A 26,190-nucleotide genomic window follows, 5' to 3' on the forward strand; every position below is an offset into this window, starting at 1 on the left:
CAAACATGGTTGAGCAAATGTCCTTTTTGTGTACTTGAGCCTCTTTTGGATATATGCCCAGTAGTGGTATGGCTGGATCTTGAGGAAGCGCTATTCCTAGTTGTCTGAGAAAGCGCCAGATTGATTTCCAGAGTGGTTGTACAAGTTTACATTCCCACCAGCAGTGCAGAAGGGTTCCCCTTTCTCCACAGCCTCTCCAGCATGTGTTGTCACTTGAGTTTTTGATCTTGGCCATTCTCATGGGTGTAAGGTGAAATCTCAGGGTTGTTTTGATTTGCATTTCCCTAATGGCTAGTGAGGTTGAGCATTTCTTTAAGTGCTTCTCGGCCATTCAGTATTCCTCTACAGAGAATTCTCTGTTTAGCTCTGTACTCCATTTTTTAAGTGGATTACTTGGTTTGCTGCTTTTCAGCTTCTTTAGTTCTTTATATATACTGGATATGAGTCCTCTGTCAGATAAAGGGTTGGTGAAGATTCTTTCCCAATCTGTAGGTGGTCCCTTTGTTTTGATGACAGTGTCCTTTGCTTTACAGAAGCTTTTCAGTTTCATGAGGTCCCATTTATTGATTGTTGCTCTTAGAGCCTGTGCTGTTGGTGTTCTGTTCAGGAAGTTTCCCCTGTACCAATGAGTTCTAGGGTATTTCCCACTTTTTTTTCAAGCCGATTTAATGTGTCTGGTTTTGTGTTGAGGTCTTTGATCCACTTGGACTTCAGTTTTGTGCAGGGTGATAAGTATGGATCTATTTTCATTTTTCTACATGTAGACATCCAGTTAGACCAGCACCATTTGTTGAAGATGCTATCTTTTTTCCATTGTATGGTTTTGGCGTCTTTGTCAAAGATCAGGTGTCCATAAGTGTGTGGGTTTATTTCTGGGTCCTCTGTTCGGTTCCATTGATCCACCAGTCTGTTTCTATGCCAGTACCATGCAGTTTTTAAAACTGTTGCTCTATAGTACAACTTAAGATCAGGGATGGAGATACCTCCAAAAGATCTTTTATTGTAGAGGATTGTTTTAGCAATTCTGGGTTTCTTGTTATTCCATACAAAGTTGAGAATTTTTCTTTCCAGGTCTGTAAAGAATTGTGTTGGTAATTTGATGGGAATTGCAATGAATCTGTAGATTGCTTTTGGTAAGATGGCCATTTTTACTATGTTAATCTTGCCAAGCCATGAGCATGGGAGATCTTTCCATCTTCTCATATCTTCTTCTAATTCTTTCTTCAGAGATTTGAAATTTTTTTCATACAAGTCTTTGACTTCCTTGGTTAGGGTTACTCTGAGGTACCTTATGTCATTTGTGGCTATTGTGAAGGGTGTTGTTTCCCTAATTTCTTTCTCAGCCCTTTTGTCTTTTGTATACAGGAGGGCTACTGATTTTTTTGAGTTAATTTTGTATCCGGCCACTTTGCTGAAGGTGTTTATCAGCTGTAGGAGTTCCCTGGTAGAGTTTTTGGGGTCACTCACGTATACTATCATATCATCTGCAAATAGTGATAATTTCACTTCTTCCTTTCCAATTTGTATCCCCTTGATCTCCTTCAACTGTCTTATTGCTCTAGCGAGGACTTCCAGCACTATGTTGAAGAGATATGGAGAGAGTAGGCAGCCTTGTCTTGTCCCTGATTTCAGTGGGATTGCTTTAAGTTTCTCTCCATTTAGTTTGATGTTGGCTATAGGCTTGCTGTATATCGCCTTTACTATGTTTAGATATGTGCCTTGTATCCCTGATCTCTCCAATACTTTGAACATGAATGGATGTTGGATTTTGTCAAATGCTTTTTCAGCATCGAGGGAGATTATCATGTGGTTTTTTTCTTTCAGTTTGTTAATATGGTGGATCACATTGATGGATTTCCGTATATTGAACCACCCCTGCATACCTGGGATGAAGCCTACTTGGTCATAGTGGATAATATCTTTGATGTGTTCTTGGATTCGGTTTGCAAGTATTTTATTAAGTATTTTTACATCAATGTTCATAAGGGAGATTGGCCGGAAATTGTCTTTCTTTGTTGAGTCTTTGTGAGGTTTAGGTACCAAGGTGACTGTGGCTTCATAGAATGAATTTGGTAATATTCCTTCTGTTTCTATTTTGTGGAATAGTTTGAAGAGAATTGGTGTTAGCTCTTCTTTGATGGTCTGGTAGAATTCTGTGCTGAAGCCATCTGGTCCTGGGCTTTTTTTGGATGGGAGACTTTTGATGACCGCTTCTATTTCTTTGGGGGATATAGGACTATTTAGTTGATTTACCTGGTCCTGATTCAGCTTTGGTAAGTTAAATCGATCAAGAATATTGTCCATTTCATTTAGATTTTCAAATTTTGTGGCATATAGACTTTTGAAGTAAGTCCTAATGATTGTTTGGATTTCCTCCTTGTCTGTAGTTATATCCCCCTTTTCATTTCTGATTTTGTTGATTTGGGTGGTGTCTCTCTGCCTTTTAGATAGCCTGGCTAAGGGTTTGTCTATCTTGTTGATTTTCTCAAAGAACCAGCTCTTGGTTTCATTGATTCTTTGAATTGTTTTATTTGTTTCCAATTGATTGATTTCAGCCCTGAGTTTGATTATTTCCAGCCATCTACTCCTTCTTGGAGTGTCTGCTTCTTCTTTTTCTAGGGTTTTTAAGTGAGCCATTAGGGTGCTTGAATGAGCTGTCTCGAATTTCTTCTTGAAGGCATTTAGTGCTATGAACTTTCCTCTTAGCACTGCTTTCATTGTGTCCCACAAGTTCGGGTATGTTGTGTCTTCATGTTCATTGATTTCTAGAAAGACTTTAATTTCTTTCTTTATTTCTTCCCTGACCCAGCTGTCATTTAGTAACAAGTTGTTCAGTTTCCATGTGTGTGTAGGCTTTTTGTTATTTCTGTTATTGTTGAGGTCCAGCTTTATTCCATGGTGATCAGACAAGATACATGGGATTATTTCAATCTTCTTGTATCTGTTGAGGCTTGCTTTGTGACCCACTATATGGTCGATTTTGGAGAAGGTTCCATGAGGTGCTGAGAAGAAAATAAATTCTTTTGTGTTTGGGTGTAAAGTTCTGTAAATGTCTGTTAGGTCCATTTGATTCATGACCTCTGTCAGAGACATTGTTTCTTTGTTTAATTTCTGTTTTGTTGAGCTGTCCTTTGTTGAGAGTGGGGTGTTGAAGTCTCCCACTATTAATGTGTGGGGATCTATATGTGCTTTAAATTTTATCAATGTTTCTTTCACAAATGTGGGTGCCCTTGTATTTGGGGCATAGATGTTCAGGATTGTGATGTCTTCCTGGTGGAATTTTCCCTTGATGAGTATGAAGTGTCCTTCCCCATCTCTTTTGATTAATTTTGGTTGAAAGTCTATTTTATCAGATAATGGAATGGCTACTCCTGCTTGCTTCTTGGGTCCGTTTGCTTGGAAAGTCGTCTTCCAACCCTTTACCCTCAGGTAATGTCTATCTTTGTGTCTTAGGTGTGTTTCTTGTATGCAACAGATTTCTGGGTTTTGTTTACATATCCATTCTGTTCATCTGTGTCTTTTTATTGGAGAGTTGAGTCCATTGATGTTGAGAGAGATTAATGACCAGTGGCTGTTAGATCTCTTGATATTGATGTTGACTGTGGTCATCAGGTTGTATGCTTGGTTGCTTTTTGTTTTACTGAAGTGGGGTTATTTATTTCCTGTGTTTTCTCGAATGTAGCTAGCTTTCTTGGGTTGTATTTTTCCTTCCAGTGTCTTCTGTAATGCTGGATTTGTTTGTAGGTATTGTTGAAATTTGTTTTTGTCATTGAATATCTCGTTTTCTCCATCTATGAGGATTGAGAGTTTTGTGGGGTATAGTAGCCTGTGCTGACATCTGTGTTCTCTTAGGGTCTGCATGATATCAGTCCAGGCCCTTCTGGCTTTCATAGTCTCTGTTGAAATGTCAGGTGTGATTCTAATGGGTTTGCCATTATATGTTACTTGGCCTTTTTCCCTTGCAGCTTTTAGTATTTTTTCTTTGTTCTGTATACTTACTGTTTTGATTATTATGTGGTGGGAGGATTTTCTTTTCTTGTCAAATTTGTTGGGTGTTCTGTAGGCCTCATGTATTCTAATTGGCCTCTCCTTTAGCTTGGGGAAATTTTCTTCAATGATTTTGTTGAAAATATTTTCTGGTCCTTGGAGAAGGGAGTCTTCTTTTTCCTCTATACCTATTATTCTTAGGTTTTGTCTTTTCATATTGTCTTGCATTTCTTGGATGGTCTGTGTCAGGAATTTTTCAGATTTAACATTTTCTTTGACAGATACATCGATTTCTTCCATTGTATCTTCTACACCTGAGATTCTTTCTTCCATCTCTTGTAGTCTGTTGGTTATGCTTACCTCTGTAGTTCCTGTTTTCTTCCCTAGATTCTTCCTTTCCATTATTTCTTCCATTTGTGTTTTCTTTAATTTTTCCAATTCTGTCTTCAGGTCTTGAATTGTTTTGTTTGCTTCCTTCACCTGTCTGATTGTACTTTCCTGTTTTTCTTTTAGTTCCTTCAACTCTGTTTCTTTCATTTCATTCAGTGTTTTAAGCATTTCCTTTCTAAAGGCCATAAACTGTTTGGCTGCAGCTTCCTCTATTTCTTTACAGATGGCAATATTCTGTTTGAGTTTATCTTCCTCTATATCTTTACGAATCTTATTTGTTTCCTCTGTTATCATCTTCATGAGCATACTTGTTAGGTCATCTTCTTGGATTTCAGTTATGGTGGGGTGTCCAGGGCTACTTGCCCCTGGGTAACTGGGTTCTGGAGATGCCATATTGCTCTGTCTTTTGTTGCTTGAGCTTTTACGCTGGCCTCTACCCATTGTGCTATCTTAGGTGTTTGGGGTTATTTTCTGGTGGTTCCTGGGGATTCTGTGGTAGAGAGAATCCCCTTTGCAGAAAGCTGGTTTTTCCTGAAGGATGTCTTCTCAGCTTTTTGGGTATAGGCCCTGCATGGCTGGTGTTTTTTCAGGAGTTGCTCACCTCAGGGATATAGACCTGAGTGGTAACTGTGGTCTTTGTTAGTCGAGAGGGTTCTCCTCTCACCCAGGGACGTCCTGAGGGCAGCTGCCCTGTTTCTGGGTTTCTTGTTGTAAATTTAATGATCAGCTGCTGTGACCCAGTTGGACATCAGGCGCGCATCAACTGTTTGTGCCTGTGTCTGGAGCACAGCTGAGTGCTGGTGCCTCGGCCCCACTGGTCTGCTAGATTTTTTCTAGGGAAGGATTGGGTGATTTAAGTCAATACAGTCTCCTTCCTTCCCTGTGGATTTTCTGGAGACACGGACTCCCGGTTTCTTTTTTCTCCTGGTGCGCACTGCTCAGTGTCCGCCAGCTGGCTGGCAGCAGAAACTGCCTGTGCCTGGAGCACAACTGTGTGATGGCGACTCAGTCTCTGCCAGCTGTCTGGTGCGCAGAAACTTGCCTGTGTCTGCCTTTGCAGCCTTTGGGAGCCTGGATGCCTCCCTAAGCTGGGTAATTTTCCGGGGACCTTTTCAGGCTGGGGGTGTCGGCTGAGTGCTCTGAGATCAGACCAGCCGTTTCCCTCCCTGTGTGTTTGCACCGGACAGTGAAACTCATTCGCTGGTGCCCTGGTGCCCACAGTTCTATCTCAGGCGGCGAGTCAAGAGCACAGGCAGGCAGGGCTCAGTGCCGGAACCTGGGTCCCTGGCTCTGGCTCCGGGCTGGCTCCTGGGGTGCCCGTGGACCCTGAGTCTTTTCCAGGGGATGTCTGGGTGACCTAAGGCCAGTCCCAGTCGTTTCCTGTACCCTGGGGTTATCTCTCGACTGAAAATTCCAGTCTCTGATAGTGTGGTGCGCATGGTTCAGTCTGGGACCGTGACCAGAGACACTGGCTTGTGGCTCTGGGCTGGGGCTGGGGCTGGCGGCCGGCAGCCAAGTGTCTGGAGGAACCGGGATCTCTTCCGAGGTTTAGCCGGGTGAGTTAAAAGCTGATTGAATCCCCCACTGTGGGGTATCCTCTCACCTGGGAAACACAATGACTGTGTTTTATGGCCACGAATTCTGATTACTGGTCACTGTGCTGATCCTGCTGCTGCTGCTCAGAATGAGAGTCCTCCAGGCGCCGCCATCTTGCTCCTCCCCTACAAAAGCAAAACTTTTAATTAAACATAATTTATAAAGGGGCTAGCAAATCTTATTAATCTTACCATATTGCATTAACAGCAGGAGGCTTCCAAGATGGCGGCGGCAGCTAGTGTGCAGCTTAGCTGAAGGGGAGAAGACCTGCAATGCGGAAATTGGTGAGTGAAGGGGCTGATCAACCCAGAACAGAGTTATCTAGACTTCCAAGAAGAAAGAGACTAACCATGATCTGAGTCCATCTAGAATCAGGTCACGGCACACTCCTCCGGGAGGAGACACCCTGAGAGGTGATCTCTGGGCACTTCCCGACACCCAAAACTCTACTCCTTCTTCGGAGAAGGTAGGAGGCGTCCAGCAGAATCTGCCACAGACCACACTGTCTGTACCCCAGCCCCAGTGAGAGCTGCAGCTAACACACACACACACACGCACACACACACACACACACACACACACACACAAAGAAAAAAAACAAAACAAAAAACAAACAAACAAACAAACAAAAACAGAGATCGGGGCTGAGAAAACCCAATCCTTTCGGGCACTCCCCCCGAGAAACAGAACGATGCCGCCATAACCCTACCTCCGTGGAGCGGAGGGATAGAGAGGTGCACAGTGGATTCACAGTGCCTGGACCCCAGTGCTGCCGGCTGCTCCTAGCAAACAAACTTCAGCTCGGAATCTGGGACTGTGGTCATTCAACACGTCCTGAGACTCTCCCAGGTCCAGCGCAATAAGGTCTAGCACCAAGTCCTAACACCGGCGGCCCTCCGACCCCTGGCAGAGAAACCCCAGCTCAGGATCTGGACTGAGAAGTCCCAACCCCTTCTGGCACTCCCCTGAGAGCACAGCCATAAGCTTGCCCTAGCGGAGGGGAAGGTCAGAGGGGAAGGACAGAGAGGCAGCCTGCCACAGGACACAGCACCCCCTCTCCAGCTCACCCAGCGGCCCCTGGCAGAGAAACTCAAGCTCTGGATCTGAGGACACTCAACCCTACCTGGTACTCTTTCCGGATCAGCAAACTAGGCTCTACCACCAGGCTGCTTCTGGCAGAGAGATCTGGGCCCGGGATCTGGGATTGAGAACACTCAACCTAACTCTTTCCCGCGCTACCCTGGGACCAGTCAACATAACCCCTCCTGGCAGAGGAAAAGGACAGAGAAGCAGCACACAGGAAAGGTGGACACCAAGTCCTGCGGCCACAGTACCACTGAGCTGACTGTTAGCCTACCCACGCATTTTCCGCAGCAGGACAAAATCAGAGAGTATAGAGCAAGGAGAACCCCTGTGCATTCCAACTGGTTCTGCAAGAGAGTGAGTGAGCCTTCTAGGGAAGAGTTTGCCCTAGACCCAGGGCCTCTCCACAGAAGCAACCAGACAAGATCCCTGCCACCCACACCCCTAGTGTGGGCATCATAGGGATTCTTGGGATAGCGACCCCAATGTTGAAGCCTCTGCCTTGTGGGTCCACCAGTGTAATCCAGGCAAACAATCCCTGGATCTCAGACAGAACTGCATAATAGTGGCCTGCAGGCCACTGCAGTACTCAGAGAATCTGTACATGCACACTGCGCCCACTAAAAGCACATGCAAATAGAGCCAGCATCACATTCCTTACTTAGGCAAAACTGAAACCACAACGCACACTCCTAATCCAGTGAACCTCTCTCATCTTCCTGAAAAAAAACAGTCCAGAAAACAGAAAGAGATGATCATAGCCCGAACTACAAACTCAAGGAACAAACAGTGAGGGTTATAAATAACCACCTGGCTAGAGGCAGACATAAGAACACACCCAACAAAAATCAGGACATAATGACCTCACCAGCAACCCCACAAAACAATGGACACTTCAATTCACTAGATATACAAGAAAACTACCTCAAAACTATGTGTCTCCAGCTATTAGAGGCCCATAAAGATGAAATGAACAAAGCCCTGAGAGAAATAGCCAAAGAAATCGAGACAAACCAAGAGGAAACAAATAGAGCTCTCAGAGAAATGACCATGAAAATTGAGGCAAAAAAGAAGAAATGAACAAAGCTCTCAAAGAAATGTCCACACAAATGAAGGCAAATAAAGAAGAAATAAACAAAGCTCTCATAGAAGTGAAGGCAATTATAGCCAAAGAAGTAGAGGCACAATTAGTGATACAGAGGGAGGAAAAGGACAAAAAAATAGAAGCTGTCATTGAAAAGCAGGACTCCACATTCAAACAGATGAAGGAAATGGTGCAAGGCATGAAAACAGAATTAGAATCAATAAAGAAAACACAAATAGAGAAAAACCTGGAGCTGGAGAACATAGAGAAAAGATCAGGAACTACAAAGGTAAGCATCACTAACAGAATACAAGAGATGGAAGAAAGAACCTCAGGAGCCAAAGATACACTTGCAGAAATTGATACTTCTCTCAAAGAAAAAATAAAATCAGAAAAATTCCAAACAGAAAACATCCAAGAAATCAAGGACACCATGAAAAGACAAAATCTAAGAATAATAGGAGTAGAAGAAAAAAAAAAAAAAGACATCAGGCTTAAAGGTATGGAAAATATTTTCAAGAAAATTATAGAAGAAAATTTTCCCAACTTAAAGAAGGAGATATCCATAAACATACAAGAGGCCTACAGAACACCAAGTAGACTAGACCAGAAAAGAAATTCTTCACGTCACATCATTATTAAAACACTGAACGTACAGAACAAAGAAAAAATTCTAAAAGCAGCAAAGGAAAAAGGCCAAGTAACATATGAAGGTAGACCTATCAGAAGCACACCAGATTTCTCAACAGAAACTATGAAAGCCAGAAGGGCCTGGACAGAAATTATACAGTCCTTAAGGGACCAGAGATTCCAACACAGAATACTATACCCAGCAAAACTTTCAATCAACATAGACGGAGAATTCAAAATATTCCATGACAAAACCAAATTTAAACAATATCTACATATAACCCAGCTCAACAGAAGTTACTAGAAGGGAAACTCCAAACCAAAGAAAACAACTACATCTAAGGAAAGAGAGGAAATAGATAACTACACAACAACAACAATAATAACAACAACAAAAAAAAAAACAAAAGAATACAAGCAATGAAACTCAGTGACACCACCAACCCCACATCAAAAGTAAGTAACAATTGTTGGTCTCTAGTATCTATCAACATCAACAGACTCAACTCCCCAATAAAAAGACACAGACTAACAGAATGGTTGCGGAAACAGGATCCAACATTCTGTTGCATCCAAGAAACACACCTATGAAACAAAGATAAACACTACCTCAGAGTAAAGGGCTAGAAAAATGTTTTTCAAGCAAATGGTTCCAGAAAACAAGCTGGAGTAGCCATCCTAATAGCTAATAAAATGGACTTTCAACCCAAGTTAATAAAAAAACATAAGGAGGACCACTATATTCTCATAAAAAAATCCACCAAGAGGACATCACAATTTTGAATATCTATACCCCAAATACAAGAGCACCCACATTCATAAATAAAACAATATAAAAGCTTAAATCACACATTGATCCTAATACCTTAATAGTGGGAAACTTCAATACTCCACTCTCACCAAGTGACAGATCAACTAGACAGAAAACAAATAGGGAAATAAAAACACTTACAGAGTCCCTAAATCAAATGGAACTAATAGATGTCTACAGATCTTTTCATCCAAAAACAAAAGAGTAAACCTTCTTTTCAGCACCTCATGGAACCTTCTCCAAAATAGACCATATAGTTGGTCATAAAGCAAGCCTCAACAAATACAAAAAGATTGAAATAATCCCTTCTATTCTGTCTGACCACCATGGACTAAAGCTGGACCTCAACAGCAACAGAAATAACAAAAAGCCAACACACACATGGAAACTGAACAACTTGTTACTCAATGACAGCTGGGTTAAGGAAGAAACAAAGAAAGAAATTAAAGACTTCCTAGAATTCAATGAAAATAAAGGCACAACATACCCACATACCCTAATTTATGGGACACATTAAAAGCAGTGCTCAGAGGAAAATTTATAGCACTAAGTGCCTTCAAGAAGAAATTTGTAACACTACATACAAGCACCTTAATGGCCCAACTGAAAAACCTAGAAAAAAAAAAAAAAAAGAAGCAGATACACCCAAGAGGAGCAGATGGCTGGAAATATTCAAACTCAGGCCTGAAATCAATGAATTAGAAACAAATAAAACTATTCAAAGAATCAATGAAACAAAAAGCTGGTTCTTTGAGAAAATCAACAAGATAGACAAACCCTTAGCCAAACTAACTAAAAAGCAGAGAGAATCTATCCAAATCAGTAAAATCAGAAATGAAAAGGGTGACATAACTACAGACACTGAGGAAATTCAAACAACCATTAGGTCATACTACAAAAGCCTATATGCCACAAAATTAGAAAACCTAAATGAAATGGACAATTTTCTTGATAGATTCCATCTTCCAACATTAAGTCAAGATCAGGTAGAAAGAATGAATAGCCCTATATCCCCCAAGGAATTTGAAACAGTCATTAACAGTCTCCCCTCCAACAAAAGCCCTGGGCCAGATGGTTTCAGTGTGGAATTCTACCAGATCTTCAAAGAAGTGCTAACACCAATTCTCCTCAAACTATTCCACAAAATAGAAACAGAAGGTACATTGCCACACTCATTCTATGAAGCGACAGTCACTCTAAACCTAAACCACACAAAGACCCAACAAAAAAAGAGAACTTCAGACCTATCTCTCTTATGAACATTGATGCAAAAATACTCAATAAAATACTTGCAAACTGAATGCAAGAACACATCAAAGATATCATCCACCATGACCAAGTAGGCTTCATCCCAGGCATGCAAGGGTGGTTCAGCATACGGAAATCCATCAATGTAATCCACCACATAAACAAACTGAAGGAGAAAAACCACATGATCATCTCCTTAGATGCTGAAAAAGCATTTGACAAAGTCCAACACCCATTCATGTTTAAAGTCTCGGAGAGATCAGGGATACAAGGCACATATCTAAACATAGTAAATGCAATATACAGCAAGCCTATAGCCAACATCAAACTCAATGGAGAGAAACTTAAATCAATCCCACTGAAATCAGGGACAAAACAAGGCTGCCCATTGTCTCCATATCTCTTCAACATAGTACTTGAAGTCCTAGCCAGAGCAATAAGACAACTAAAGGAGATCAAGGGGATACAAATCGGAAAGGAAGAGGTCAAAGTGTCACTATTTGCAGATAACATGATAGTTTATATGACCGACCCCAAAAATTCAACCAGAGAACTCCTCCAGCTGACAAACACCTTCAGCAAAGTGGCAGGATACAAAATCATCTCAAAAAAATCAGAATCCCTCCTGTATTCCAAAGACAAAAGGGCCAAGAAAGAAATTAGGCAAACAACACACTTCACAATAGCCACTAATAACATAAAATACCTTGGGGTGACACTAAACAAGCAAGTGAAAGACTTGTTTGAGAAAAACTTCAAGTCTCGGAAGAAAGAAAATGAAGAAGGTAGCAGAAGATGGAAAGATGTCCCGTACCCATGGTTTGGTAGGATTAACATTTCAAAAATGGCCATCCTGCCAAAAGCAATCTACAGATTCAATGCAATTCCCATCAAAATACCAACTCAATTCTTTACAGACCTTGAGAAAAAGATTCTTAGCTTCATATGGAGAAACAAAAAACCTTCACAATCTCCAAAACAATCCTGTACAACAACAGATCATCTGTAGGTATATCCATTCTGATCTCAAGCTGTACTACAGAGCAATAGTAATAAAAACTGCATGGTATTGGCATCGAAACAGAAAGGAGGATCAATGGAACCACATAGAAGACCCAGAAATAAACCCACACACCTATGAATACTCGATATTTGACAAAGAAGCCAAATCCCTTCAATGGAAAAAAGACAGTATCTTCACCAAATGGTGCTGGACCAACTGGATGTCTACATATAGAAAAATGAAAATAGATCCATATTTCTCACCCTGCACAAAACTAAAGTCAAAGTGGATCAAAGACCTCAACATAAAACCAGATACTCTAAATATGTTAGAAGAAAAAGTGGGGGACAGCCTAGAACTCATTGGCACAGGAGACAACTTCCTGAACAGAACACCAACAGCACAGGCTCTAAGAGCAACAATCAATAAATGGGACCTCATGAAACTGAAAAGCTTCCGTAAAGCAGAGGACATCATTCTCAAAACAAAATGACTGCCTACAGATTGGGAAAGAATCTTCACTAACCCTTTATCTGACAGAGGACTAATATCCAGTATATACAAAGAACTAAAGAAGCTGAAAAACAGCAAACCAAGTAGTCCAATTAAAAAATGGGGAACAGAGCTAAACAGAGAATTCTTGACAGAGGAATATCGAATGGGAGAGAAACACTGAAAGAAATGGTCATCCTCATTAGCCATCAGGGAAATGCAAATCAAAACAACCCTGAGATATCATCTTACACCCATGATAATGGCCAAGATGACAAACTCAAGCGACAACACATGCTGGAGAGGTTGTGGAGAAAGGGGAACCCTCCTCCACTGCTGGTGGGAATGTAGACTGGTACAACCACTCTCGAAATCTATCTGGTGCTTTCTCAGACAATTAGGAATAGTGCTTCCTCAAGACCCAGCCATACCACTGCTAGGTATATAACCAAACTTTGCTCAAGTACACAAAAGGGATACTTGCTTAACCATGTGTATAGCAGCTTTATTTGTAGTAACCAGAACCTGGAAACAACCCAGATGTCCATCAATAGAGGAATGGGTACAGAAATTGTGGTATTTTTACACAATGGAATACTACTCAGCAATCAAAAAGGAGGAAATCATAAAATTTGCAGGTAAATGGTGGTATCTAGAAAAGATCATTCTGAGTGATATATCCCAGAAGGAGAAAGACAAACATGGGATATACTCATTTATATAGACCTATAAAATGATAAATATAATGAAATCTATACACCTAAAAAAGATAATCAAGAGAGCAGACATTGACCGTATGACAGGAGTCTACTGAGCGCATCTGAAAGACTCTAACTAGCAGTGTTTTCAAAGCAAAGACTTATGACCAAACCTTTGGCAGAGTACAGGGAATCATAAGAAAGAAGGGGAGTTAGTCTGATGGGGAAAGGATAGGAGCTCCACAAGGACCAAATATATCTGTGCAGGGTCTTTTCTCAGACTGACATTCAACCAAGGACCATGTATGGATATAACCTAGAACCTCTGCTCAGATGTAGCCCGTGGTAGCCCAGTAACCAATTGGTTTCCCATAGTAAGGGAAACAAGGACTATTTCTATCAGGAAGTCAATGGCTGGCTCTTTGACCTCCCCATTCCCCAAGGGAGGAGCCGTCCTGTTAAGCCACAGAGGAGGACTTTGCAGCCAGTCCTGAAGATACCTGATAAAACAGGATCAGATGAATGGGGAGGAGGTCTCCCCCATCAATGGACTTGGAAAGGGGCACGGTGGAGATGAGGGAGGGAGGGTGGGATTGTGAGGGAATGAGGGAGCGGGGTACAGCTGGGATACAGAGTTAATAAAATGTAACTGATAAGAAAAAAATAAAATTAAAAAAAAAGACTTAACAGCAACAAATTAAAGGACAAAAGTTTTATTTAGCATTAAACAAAAAAACTAAACTTAGCCTTCAGTCCTCAGCAAAAATGGACTATTCTGGCCATACCAAATATATAGGCCAGAAAGAAACAGCATTAAATCATTTATTTAGGTACTGGCAGCCAGACATATATTTTATATAATGGTTAACCATGATTTGAATATAACCGTGCATAACCCTGGGCTAACATGGAACTGTAATCCTTTTTCTCCTATAATAGAGCATAAGCAAATATTTTGTGTTGAAGAATCTCCAGCATTTTTAAATGAATAACAACATATTTTATAGTGTTTTCCTGACATGATATTTTGTAATAACTGCAGTTTTTGTTTAATTGGCTTAAACAGCATGGCTTGGTTTTACTTTGTAAAATTAATAAAATAAATACCAAGGTCTTTTGACCTTCCCCAAAGGGTTGAGAAACTGTTTTAAGTTTTTTGTTAGACTGTCCAAGGGTTATTATTTTAAAATACCTGATAAATTTTAAAATGTTTTATGGAATTTAACCCCAATGGTCCAGGACCAAACTCAGAGGTGTTGATTCAAACTGTCTCATGTCTAAAAATATTAATATCATCAGTCAGATTTTAAAATATTGTCAGTTCAAACCCACAAATAAATACAGACACACATAGAGACATAGATAAGGAACATAGAAACCCGACATTGTCACCTTGGAGTAACCAGAATACTCAAATACCAGGACTTGACCAGTCCCTACTGGACACAAGTCTCACAGATTCCAGAAGGAGTGGACCCCATCATGGACTCCTTCCACACATAGATACCAGAAGGAGCAGAGCCCCCATGGCCATCTCCACAGCTTCCAGAGGGAGAGCGGACTGCAGCATCCCTCTTTTCACACAAAATAGGGTCCCAGCAACCTTCTCTCCATGTCCCAAAAGGAGTAAAGCCTTTATGGTCCTCTTTCCCAGGAACTGGAGTATCCTCCAGATTCCCTCGACCAGATCAGACACTCTCCAAGTTTCCCAGACCTTACAAGCAAACTAAAACCAGAAACCAAAACAGACAGCTGGCAGACAAAAACAAAAAACAGAGACAAAGACAAAAATAACCGTGGTACCTGCTTTTTAAATATTTAAATATTTTTTAAAATCTATTTTTGCAATATTAAAACAAAGCATCCTCTTTAGGAGTTAAATCATAAATTATAAATTTTAAATTTATAATTTAAAAGTCAAAACCAGACTTTAAAATTTACCAGTGCAAACAATCCAATTTTATAATAATAATTATTATTTATTATTTATTACTATTATTTTTTTGAAATTTTAAGTTTTCTAATTCCCTTAATAACTGAACTTGTTCCATTTTTAATTAAACTTTCTCTTGGAGAACAGTAATATCCTCCTGCAGTGGTCCCATATCTCCTGCACATGTGGCAGTGAAAGCCATGGGAGGCAGAGGGCGCAGGAGTCAGTCTGAATTATGAGACTTGGCAGTTTCTTCTTCTGACTCCGTTTCATCCTCACTATCTAGCTCCTAAATTATTTTCTGCTCTCAAAGTACACAAATCTGTTTGAGCTCCTTTATGAACATTTGAAATAACCTTAGAAGTACTTTTTTTCTTCCTGTTTGGCTGCTCTAATTTCTCCAAGCAACTCTTTAGCTTGTGAGATCAAATTTTTCATTTTATCACTCTCGTGCCTAGGATCCAGCATGTCTCTAACTAGAGTCCACAGAGAAAAAGTTATAACAGGTAACTTCTCAGGGACCATTATTAGCATAATATTCTTGCAATCTTTTCCCTACCCTCTCCCAAGTTTCCAGATTGACCGTACCTTCAACTGGAAACCAGGGACAAACTTCATTTATAAACTAAAGGGGATAAGGGCATTTCTCCCAGTTCCTCACATTTATTAGCATTAACTTTAAAGTCCTCATAAATAACTCCCTGCTAATGCTCTGCCCCATGAATGCACTACCTGCCTACATTGTGTTCCTCCTGCGGTGGGCGGTCATCATGAAGCACTTTTTTTACTTAGGCATCTGGAGCTCCAAAAACCAGTGTTTCTCACTTTGCCGCTCGTTTTCAAGGTCTCTTGTTCTGGTGCCAACTGACATGTCTTGTGGGCTAGTCAAACAGGGTCCACCTGAAAGAGGGAGTGGAAATGGGGGTACAGAGACATGAAGAATGGAGACAAGACAGATTCCTGATGAAGTCTCAGTTTACTGAACATGCAAACAACACTTATAAAGCAAAAGGTACAAGCAAAATTTTCACAGTAGCAACACATCTGTGCCACCTGGCAAGGCATCCAAGAATTCACTCAAGGTTACACAGAGTTTGCTATCTGGTTGCCAGGTTTGCAGGGAGCTTGCTATCTACTTCTCGCTTGCAGAGACTGCCAAGGACAGTCTCTGAGAAATGGAATTTAGGTAAGACCCGCATCTGCCAAGGCTAAGAGGCAAAATTCCAATTACGAGACTCCTTCCCATTACTATGGAACCCACTTAGATACTGAACTGCCATAGGATGCATTTGTGCAGGTGTTCTAAGTTATCTCCAAGAATGTTCCTTGGTTGGAGAATGAGTCTCAGAAAAGTCCCCTGTGCCCAGATTTTTGGTTCTGTTGCTCTCCTTGTGGAGTTCCTGTCCTCTCCAGATCTTACTATCTCCCACTTCTTTCATAAGATTCCTTGTACTCTGCCCAAAGGTTGGCCATAAGTCTCAGCATCTGCTTTGATACCCTGCAGGGTAAAGCCTTTCAGAGGCCCTCTGTGGCAGACTCCTGTCCTGTTCCCTGTTTTCTCCTTCTTTTGATGTTCATCCTCTTTGCCTTTCTGAATGGGGATTGAGCATTTTAGCCCCAGTCCTCCTTCTTGGTTAATTTCTTTACGTGTACAGATTTTAGTAGGTTTATTCTATATGTCTAATATCCACTTATGAATGAGTATATACCCTGTGTGTCTTTCTGCTTCTGGGATACTGCATCAGGATGATCTTTTCCATTTCCCACCATTTACTTGCAAATTTCATGATTTCCTTAGACTGCTGGAAATAATCTCAGAGCTGAAATCAATAAATTCAAAACAAATAAAACAATTCAAAGAATCAATGAAACCAAGAGGTGGTTCTTTGAGAAAGTCAACAAGATAGATAAACCCTTAGCTAAACTAAAAGGCAGAAAGACACTATCCAAATCAACAAAATCAGAAATGAAAAAGGGGACAGAACAACAGACACTGTGGAAATCAAAACAATCATTAGGTCTTACTTCAAAATCCTATATGCCACAAAATTTGAAAATCTAAATGAAATGGACAATTTTCTTGATCGATTCCACTTACCAAAGCTGAACCAAGACCAGGTTAATCAATTAAATAGTTCTACAACCTTTTCTTTATGCTGGTATAATTTTTTTTTATGATTTTCTTGAAAATATTTTCAGGACGTTGCAGCCTGGAATCTTCTTGTTTGTCTATTCCTATTCTTAGTTTTTGTCTTTTCATGGTGTCCTTGATTTCTTGTGTCAGGACCTTTTCTGATTTTATGGGTTTTTTGAGAGAGAGATATATTAATTTCTTCAATTGTGTCTTCATCAGTTGAGATTCCCTCCTCCATATATTGAGTTCTGTTACTGATGCTTACCTCTATTGTTTCTGTTCTCTTTGCTAGGCTTCCCATCTCTAGGAATTTCTCTCTGTGTGTTTTCTTTATTGATTTTAATTCTGTTTTCATATTTGGTAGCATTTCCTTCATTTGTTTGTATTTGGATTTCTGTCTGTCCATGATAGCCTCTATTTTTTTTTTTTTTGTTTGTTTGTTTCTTTCCTCTCTATGTTATTCTCTATGTGACTCTATATGTGTCTGTATATGTGCCTCAATTTGTTTGGCCATATTTGCCTGTATTTCTTTGAGAGCTTTGTTCATTTCATCTTTATGTGCCTCTAATAGTTAGATAAACATAAATTTGAGATCATTTTTCTTTGTTCCTGAGGAATTAAAATATCCATTGATTTTTGGTTGCTTTTGAAGCCATGGCATCCTGATTTTTGTTGGATGTGTTCCTACTCTGGCTTCTTCTAGGCATCTGCTTATCTGTAGCCTTTGCTGTTTGTTCCTGGAGCCTGTACTGCAGACTGGGTCAGTCTATCTCTTGAGTGGGGAGTATTGTTCAGGGAGATGAGAGAAGTTCACTAGTTTGAGAGTGAATGTTGGTTCTTCAGATGAAGGTAAGGGAGGAAGGCTCATGTGTATAAATATGGGAGTACACATGGAAATGTGCCTTGAAGGATAGGGTGCCAGTACATATAGATGCCCAAAAGGGTGGAGCGCAATAGGTAGAGGTGGTGGCGTGGGTCATAGGTGCAGTTTGCTTGCACAGGTATCCTGAATTTCTCAGTGGCCCACAGGACTATACTTTCCTCCAGGCACTCAGATCTGTATGCGTTGTACCATCTTGGTTCCAGGAAATGTTCAGGTGAACTCCACTGAGAGGTCCACAGAACAGGGGCCTGGATGTTGAGAATGCTCTACCAGGGATCCCTATGTTGCCCACAGTGGGAGTGTGGGTGGGAGGGATCTTATGTCTGGCTGCTAAGGTAGAGGGATCCTGTGCATGTACTCTTTAAAAGATGCACTCACTCAAATGTGCACTCACTTGCAGGTGTATATGTGGAAAACACAGTGGGCCCAAGGTTTTCTACTCTCATGTTAGGCCCACAGGAGCAAATGAAAGTGTAAGAGATCCATCAGTGGCGTCTGCTTTTGGCCGTTAGCCAGGGAGGCCTCTACTTGGGGCAGCTGCTGGGTCAAGTGAAAGTGTAGGTGGTCAAAAGTTTGCCACTCTCAGACCCTGGAGAATTCCAAGGGTGACTGGGATCCAATCTGTCCCAACTCACGAGTTGTCCCCTCTACCCCGGGAAGCTTCAAAGTCTATATTCTGATTTCAGCTGTCCCTCCACACACCAGATTAGTAGTTTCAGATCCTTTGCCCCTCAGATACAGTGCATGTTGGTCACTGCCATCTTGGAGCCATCACACCCCCACTTCCACCATCCTTTATATGTGATCACATGGTAAAGATCTCCAGTGTGAAGGATCCAACAATTTTTCATTTGTGTACTTACAAGCTTTCTCATTTTTTTGTGTCACCCAAAAGTAAAGGTGATAAATTTTGGATTTTAAAAATTTCTATATTTGAAGATAGAAGTATAAGATCTAATATTTCTATTTTTACAACTGAATCTTTACATTTTCAATCTTTTTTGCTACACACAGATCTCAACTCTATCTGATCTGTACTGAACTCTGTGCCTACTTCAGCATCTCAAGCTGTAAAATTGTACATGGTGAGGCACCATGCCTCTCTAGTGTTTCTTTCACTATAACTTTTGACTACCTTGCTTATATTTTCTTCTTTAATTATCTACTATCTCACATTTCTTATTAGATTTAATTTATTTTCATTTTGCCAGTGATGAAGTGAACACATTTCAAAAAGTATATTTTAATGTAGAGTTAACTCATGAATATGATCAGAAGAACCCAATAGGAATTCATTTTTAATTTCTTCCTTTTATTTTCTAATTTAGTTAAGATAATCATAATAATAAATTCAAATTACTAATACAATCTACTTATGCTATTTTATAAAAGTTAACTAACTGGATGTCTTGTTAGAATTATAATTCTTGTTCTCCATTCCTAAAGATTTACTCAAAATTAGTTCTTGTCTCATAAATTTGAATCATAATCAAAATCTCTAAATAATTTTTATTTTATTTATTTATTTAGAATTTTATTTTTTTCTTATCAGTTACATTTTATTAACTCTGTATCCCAGCCATGTCCCGATCCTTCATTCCCTCCCAGTCCCTCCCTCACTCCCTCATCTCCACCTTGCCCCTTTCCAAGTCCACTGATAGGGGGGACCTCCTCCCCATTCATCTGATCCTGTTTTATCAGGTATCTTCAGGACTGGCTGCAAAGCCCTCCTCTGTGGCCTAACAGGACTGCTCCTCCCTTGGGGGGTGGGGAGGCCAAAGAGCCAGTCATTGAGTTCCTGATAGAAATAGTCCTTGTTTCCCTTACTATGGGAAACCAATTGGTTACTGAGCTACCACAGGCTACATCTGAGCAGAGGTTCTAGGTTATATCCATACATGGTCCTTGGTTGAATGTCAGTCTGAGAAAAGACCCTGTGCCCAGATATATTTGGTCCTTGTGGAGCTCCTATCCTTTCCCCATCAGACTAACTCCCCTTCTTTCTTATGATTCCCTGTACTCTGCCAAAGGTTTGGTCATAAGTCTTTGCTTTGAAAACACTGCTAGTTAGAGTCTTTCAGATGCGCTCAGTAGACTCCTGTCATACGTTCAATGCACATCCCATCTGTCTTTCTAAACGAGGATTGATCATTTTACCACATGTCTGCTCTCTTGATTATCTTTTTTAGGTGTATAGATTTCATTATGTTTATCATTTTTATAGGTCTATATAAGTGAGTATATCCCATGTTTGTCTTTCTCCTTCTGGGATATATCACTCAGAATGATCTTTTCTAGATCCTACCATTTGCCTGCAAATTTCATGATTTCCTCCTTTTTGATTGCTGAGTAGTATTCCATTGTGTAAAAATACCACAATTTCTGTACCCATTCCTCTATTGATGGACATCTGGGTTGTTTCCAGGTTCTGGTTATTACAAATAAAGCTGCTATAAACATGGTTAAGCAAGTATCCCTTTTGTGTACTTGAGTGAACTTTGGGTATATACCTAGAAGTGGTTGGTATAGCTGGGTCTTGAGGAAGCACTATTCCTAATTGTCTGAGAAAGCACCAGATAGATTTCCAGAGTGGTTGTACCAGTTTACATTCCCACCAGCAGTGGAGGAGGGTTCCCCTTTCTCCACAACCTCTCCAGCATGTGTTGTCGCTTGAGTTTGTCATCTTGGCCATTATCATGGGTGTAAGATGATATCTCAGGGTTGTTTTGATTTGCATTTCCCTGATGGCTAATGAGGATGAGCATTTCTTTCAGTGTTTCTCTCCCATTCAATATTCCTCTGTCAAGAATTCTCTGTTTAGCTCTGTTCCCCATTTTTTAATTGGATTACTTGGTTTGCTACTTTTCAGCTTCTTTAGTTCTTTGTATATACTGGATATTAGTCCTCTGTCAGATAAAGGGTTAGTGATAATTCTTTCCCAATCTGTAGGCAGTTGTTTTGTTTTGATGACAGTGTCCTTTGCTTTACAGAAACTTCAGTTTCATGAGGTCCCATTTATTGATTGTTGCTCTTAGAGCCTGTGTTGTTGGTGTTCTCTTCAGGAAGTTGTATCCTGTGCCAATGAGTTCTAGGCTGTTCTCCACTTTTTTTTCCAATTGATTTAGAGTATCTGGTTTTATGTTGAGGTCCTTGATCCACTTTGACTTTAGTTTTGTGCAGGGTGATAAATATGGATCTATTTTCATTTTTCTGCATGTAGACATCCAATTGGTCCAGCACCATTTGGTGAAGATGTCTTTTTTCCATTGAATGGATTTGGCTTCTTTGTCAAATATGGAGTATTCATAGGTGTGTGGGTTTATTTCTGGGTCTTCTATGTGGTTCCATTGATCCTACTTTCTGTTTCTATGCCAATACCATGCAGTTTTTATTACTGTTGCCCTGTAGTACAGCTTGAGATCAGGGATGGAGATACCTCCAGATGATCTGTTGTTGTACAGGATCGTTTTGGAGATTCTGGGTTTTTTGTTTCTCCATATGAAGCTGAGAATCTTTTTTTCAAGGTCTGTAAAGAATTGAGTTGGTATTTTGATGGGAATTGCATTGAATCTGTAGATTGCTTTTGGCAGGATGGCCATTTTCACAATGTTAATCCTACCAATCTATGAGCACGGGAGATCTTTCCATCTTCTGATATCTTCTTTGATTTCTTTCTTCAGAGACTTGAAGTTTTTCTCAAACAGGTCTTTCACTTGCTTGGTTAGAGTCACACCAAAGTACTTTATGTTATTAGTGGCTATTGTGAAGGGTGTTGTTTCCTTAATTTCTTTCTCAGCCTTTTTGTCTTTGGTATATAGGAAGGCTTCTGATTTTTTTGAGTTGATTTTGTATCCTGCCACTTTGCTGAAGGTGTTTATCAGCTGAAGGAGTTCTCTGTTTGAATTTTTGGGGTCGCTCATGTATACTATCATATCATCTGCAAATAGTGATACTTTGTCCTCTTCCTTTCTGATTTGTATCCCCTTGATCTCCTTTAGTTGTCTTATTGCTCTGGCTAGGACTTCAAGTACTATGTTGAAGAGATATGGAGACAATGGACAGCCTTGTCTTGTCCCTGATTTCAGTGGGATTGATTTAAGTTTCTCTCCATTGAGTTTGATGTTAGCTATAGGCTTGCTGTATATTGCCTTTACTATCTTCAGGTATGTGCCTTGTATCCCTGATCTCTCCAAGACTTTAAACATGAATGGGTGTTGGACTTTGTCAAATGCTTTATGGGCATCTAAGGAGATGATCATGTGGTTTTTCTCCTTCAGTTTGTTTATGTGGTGGATTACATTGATGGATTTCTGTATGTTGAACCACCCTTGCATGCCTGGGATGAAGCCTACTTGGTCATGGTGGATGATATCTTTGATATGTTCTTGGATTCGGTTTGCAAGTATTTTATTGAGTATTTTTTATAAATGTTCTTAAGAGTGATAGGCCTTAAGTTCTCTTTTCTTGTTGGATCTTTGTGTGGTTTAGGTATCAAGGTGACTGTGGCTTCATAGAATGAGTTTGGCAATGTACCTTCTGTTTCTATTTTGTGGAATAGTTTGAGGAGAATTGGTTTTAGCACTTCTTTGAAGGTCTGGTAGAATTCCACATTGAAACCATCTGGCCCAGGGCTTTTGTTGGAGGGGAGACTGTTAATGACTGCTTCAATTTCCTTGGGAGATATAGGGCTATTCAGTCTTTCTACCTGATCTTGACTTAGTTTTGGTAGATGGAATCTTTCAAGAAAATTATCCATTTCATTTAGATTTTCAAATTTTGTGGCATATAGGCTTTTGTAGTATGACCTAATAATTATTTGGATTTCCTCAGTGTCTGTGGTTATGTCCCCATTTTCATTTCTCATTTTGCTGATTTAGATAGTTTCTCTCTGGCTAAGTGTTTGTCTATTTTGTTGATTTTCTCAAAGAACCAGCTTTTTGTATCATTGATTCTTTGGATAGTTTTATTTGTTTCTAATTGATTGATTTCAGCCCTTATTTTGATTATTTCCAGCCATCTTCTCCTCTTGGGTGTATCTGCTTCTTTTTTTTTTCTAGGTTTTTCAGTTGGGCCATTAATTTGTTTGTATGTGATGTTACGAATTTCTTCTTGCAGGCACTTAGTGCTATAAATGTTCCTCTGAGTACTGCTTTCAATGTGTCCCATAAATTTGGGTATATTGTGCCTTCCTTTTCATTGAATTCTAGGAAGTCTTTAATTTTTTTCTTTATTTCTTCCTTAACCCAGATGTCATTGAGTAGTAAGTTGTTCAGTTTCCATGTGTGTGTCGGCTTTTTGTTGTTTCTGTTGTTGTTGATGTCTAGCTTTAGTCCATGGTAGTCAGATAGTATACAAGGGATTATTTCAATCCTTTTGTACCTGTTGAGGCTTGCTTTGTGACCCACTATATGATCTATTTTGGAGAAGGTTCCATGCAGTGCTGAAAAGCAGGTGTACACTTTTGAGTTTGGGTGAAATGATCTGTAGACGTCTATTAGTTCCATTTGATTTAGGGTCTCTGTGAGTGCTTTTATTTCCCTATTTGCTGTCTGTCTAGTTGATCTGTCTCTTGGTGAGAGCGGAATGTTGAAGTCTCCCACTATTAGAGTATTAGGATCAATGTATGATTTAAGCTTTAATAATGTTTCATTTACGAATGTCGGTGCTCTTGTATTTGGGGCATAGATATTCAAGATTGTGATGTCCTCTTGGTGGATTTTTCCTTTGATGAGAATATAGTGGCCCTCCTTATCTTTTTAGATTAACTTGGGTTGAAACTTTTTTTTATTAGATATAAGGATGGCTACTCCAGCTTGTTTTCTGGAACCATTTGCTTGAAAAACATTTTTCCAGCCTTTTACTCTGAGGTAGTGTTTATCTTTGTTGCATAGGTGTGTTTCTTGGATGCAACAGAATGTTGGATCCTCTTTCCGTAATCATTCTGTTAGCCTGTGCTTTTTTATTGGTGAGTTGAGTCCATTGATATTGATAGATAATAGTGACCAATGCATGTTAGTTCCTTTTGTAATGGAGTCGGTGATCTATCCCTGTTTCATTGCTTGTTTTCTTTTAATTTTTTGGGATATTATCTGTATGCCCTGTTTTCTTGGGTGAATTTGTTTTCATTGGATTGGAGTTTTCCTTCTAGTATCTTCTGTAGGGTTGGTTTGCTGTGTAGATATTGTGTAAATTTAGTTTTGTCATGGAATATTTTGTTTTCTCCATCTATGTTGATTGAAATCTTTGCAGGGTATAGTAGTCTGGGTTGACATTTGTGATCTCTTAGAATCTCCATGATATTTGCCCAGGCCCTTCTGGCTTTCATAGTTTCCGATGAGAAGTCCAGTGTGATTCTGATAGGTCTACCTTCATATGTTACTTGGCCTTTTTCCCTTGCTGCTTTTAGAATTTTTTCTTTGTTCTGTACGTTCAGTGTTTTAATAATGATGTGACGTGAAGAATTTCTTTTCTGGTCTAGTCTACTTGGTGTTCTGTAGGCCTCTTGTATGTTTATGGATATCTCCTTCTTTAAGTTGGGAAAATTTTCTTCTATAATTTTCTTGAAAATATTTTCCATACCTTTGAGCCTGATGTCTTTTTTTTCTTCTACTCCTATTATTCTTAGATTTTGTCTTTTCATAGCATCCTTGATTTCTTGGATATTTTGTGATTGGAACTTTTCTGATTTTACTTTTTCTTTGAGAGAAGTATCAATTTCTGCAAGTATGTCTTCAGCTCCAGAGATTCTCTCTTCCATCTCTTGTATTCTGTTGGTGATGCTTACTTTTGTGGTTTCTGTTCTTTTCTCCACGTTCTCCAACTCAAGGGTTTTCTCATTTTGTGTTTTCTTTATTGATTCTAATTCTGTTTTCATGCCTTGTACCATTTCTCTCATGTGTTTGAATTTGGATTCCTGTCTCTCTACGATGGCCTCTATTTCTTTTTTCATTTCCTTCTTATATGCCACTAATTTTTCCTCTACTTGTGTATCTATTTGTTTGTCTATGTTTGCCTGTGTTTCTTTAAGGATATTGTCTATTTCTTTTTTCTTTACCTCCAATTGCCTGGCCAGCTCTTTGAAAGATTTGTTCATTTCTTCCTTATGAGCCTCAAATATTTGGGCAAGCATGGCTTTAAAATCATTTTCCTGTGCTTCTGCTGAATTGGAGTATCCATGGATTTTGGGGTTTGCTGGTGAAGTCATGATGTCCTGATTCATGTTGGAATTGTTCTTTCGCCTACCCCTGGCCATTGGCTTATCTGAAACCTTCCCTGTTTGTTTTTGGATTCTGCAGATCAGACTGGTACTGTCTCTCTCTGGCATCTGGAGAGTTCTTCATGAAGCTGATAACTCTCAGTGTGTGCTGAGGACTAGCTGTACCTGTGGGAGGAATGTACACAGGCACAAATGGGGCAAATGCAAGCGCGAGCGTGTGTGTGTGTGTGTGTAAGTGTGCATGGACGTCTGTCTCGAGGGACAAAGTGATGGCTAATGTTGAACCCTTGTGTGTGTGGGAGGGGCTCTGCACTGTATATGTCACAGGCGCTAGTGATGATCGCAGCGAAATTTCTGGCATTAACTGCTTTAACTCCTCAATTAGACCCACAGAGCTGGAACTTCAATGTCCCTAGTGCCCCTCTGTTTCCCAAAGTGGGTATGTGGGTGGGAGGGGGTTTGATGCCTGGCTTCTGTTTTAGAAGGTCCCAGGATCTGGGGATCTGCAGATTCTCAAGGGTGCACTCACTTACAGGCAGGTTACTTGGTAGTGATGGTGGTATCCGGGCTCTCTGCTCTCTGGTTTGGCCCTGCTTCTTTGATGTGCTCCGCCAGTTCTGTGCTGCTGTCACTGCCAGGTTCTGAGGTCTTGCTGCAGCTGGAGATTTCAGGGTGGTCACATCAGCAGGGATGGGGTAACCAGGCTCTCTGTTCTCTGGTTTGGCCCTAGTTAGTCTTAAACTGGAGGGCTGTTGTGCCCCGCCAGCTCAGTGCTGCTCCGCCGCCAAGTCCCGCTGTAACTGGAGACTGGGTCCCTAGTCCCGATGCTTTCTGGGAAGTCCTGGGGTCTCTTCACTGTGCTCTCCAAGCTTGGGAGGCCCAGTGCCTGGTGTGTCCAGGTTGTATGATGTTTCTGCCTGGTTTTGGTGAGTATATAGCGTATTCTCTGTCACTGTGGGATTGGACAGGCCGTACCGTCAGTGATGGCGATCCTGTGGAGCT

This window comes from Meriones unguiculatus, chromosome X, assembly GCF_030254825.1.
Source record: "Meriones unguiculatus strain TT.TT164.6M chromosome X, Bangor_MerUng_6.1, whole genome shotgun sequence".
NCBI classification, from domain to species: domain Eukaryota; kingdom Metazoa; phylum Chordata; class Mammalia; order Rodentia; family Muridae; genus Meriones; species Meriones unguiculatus.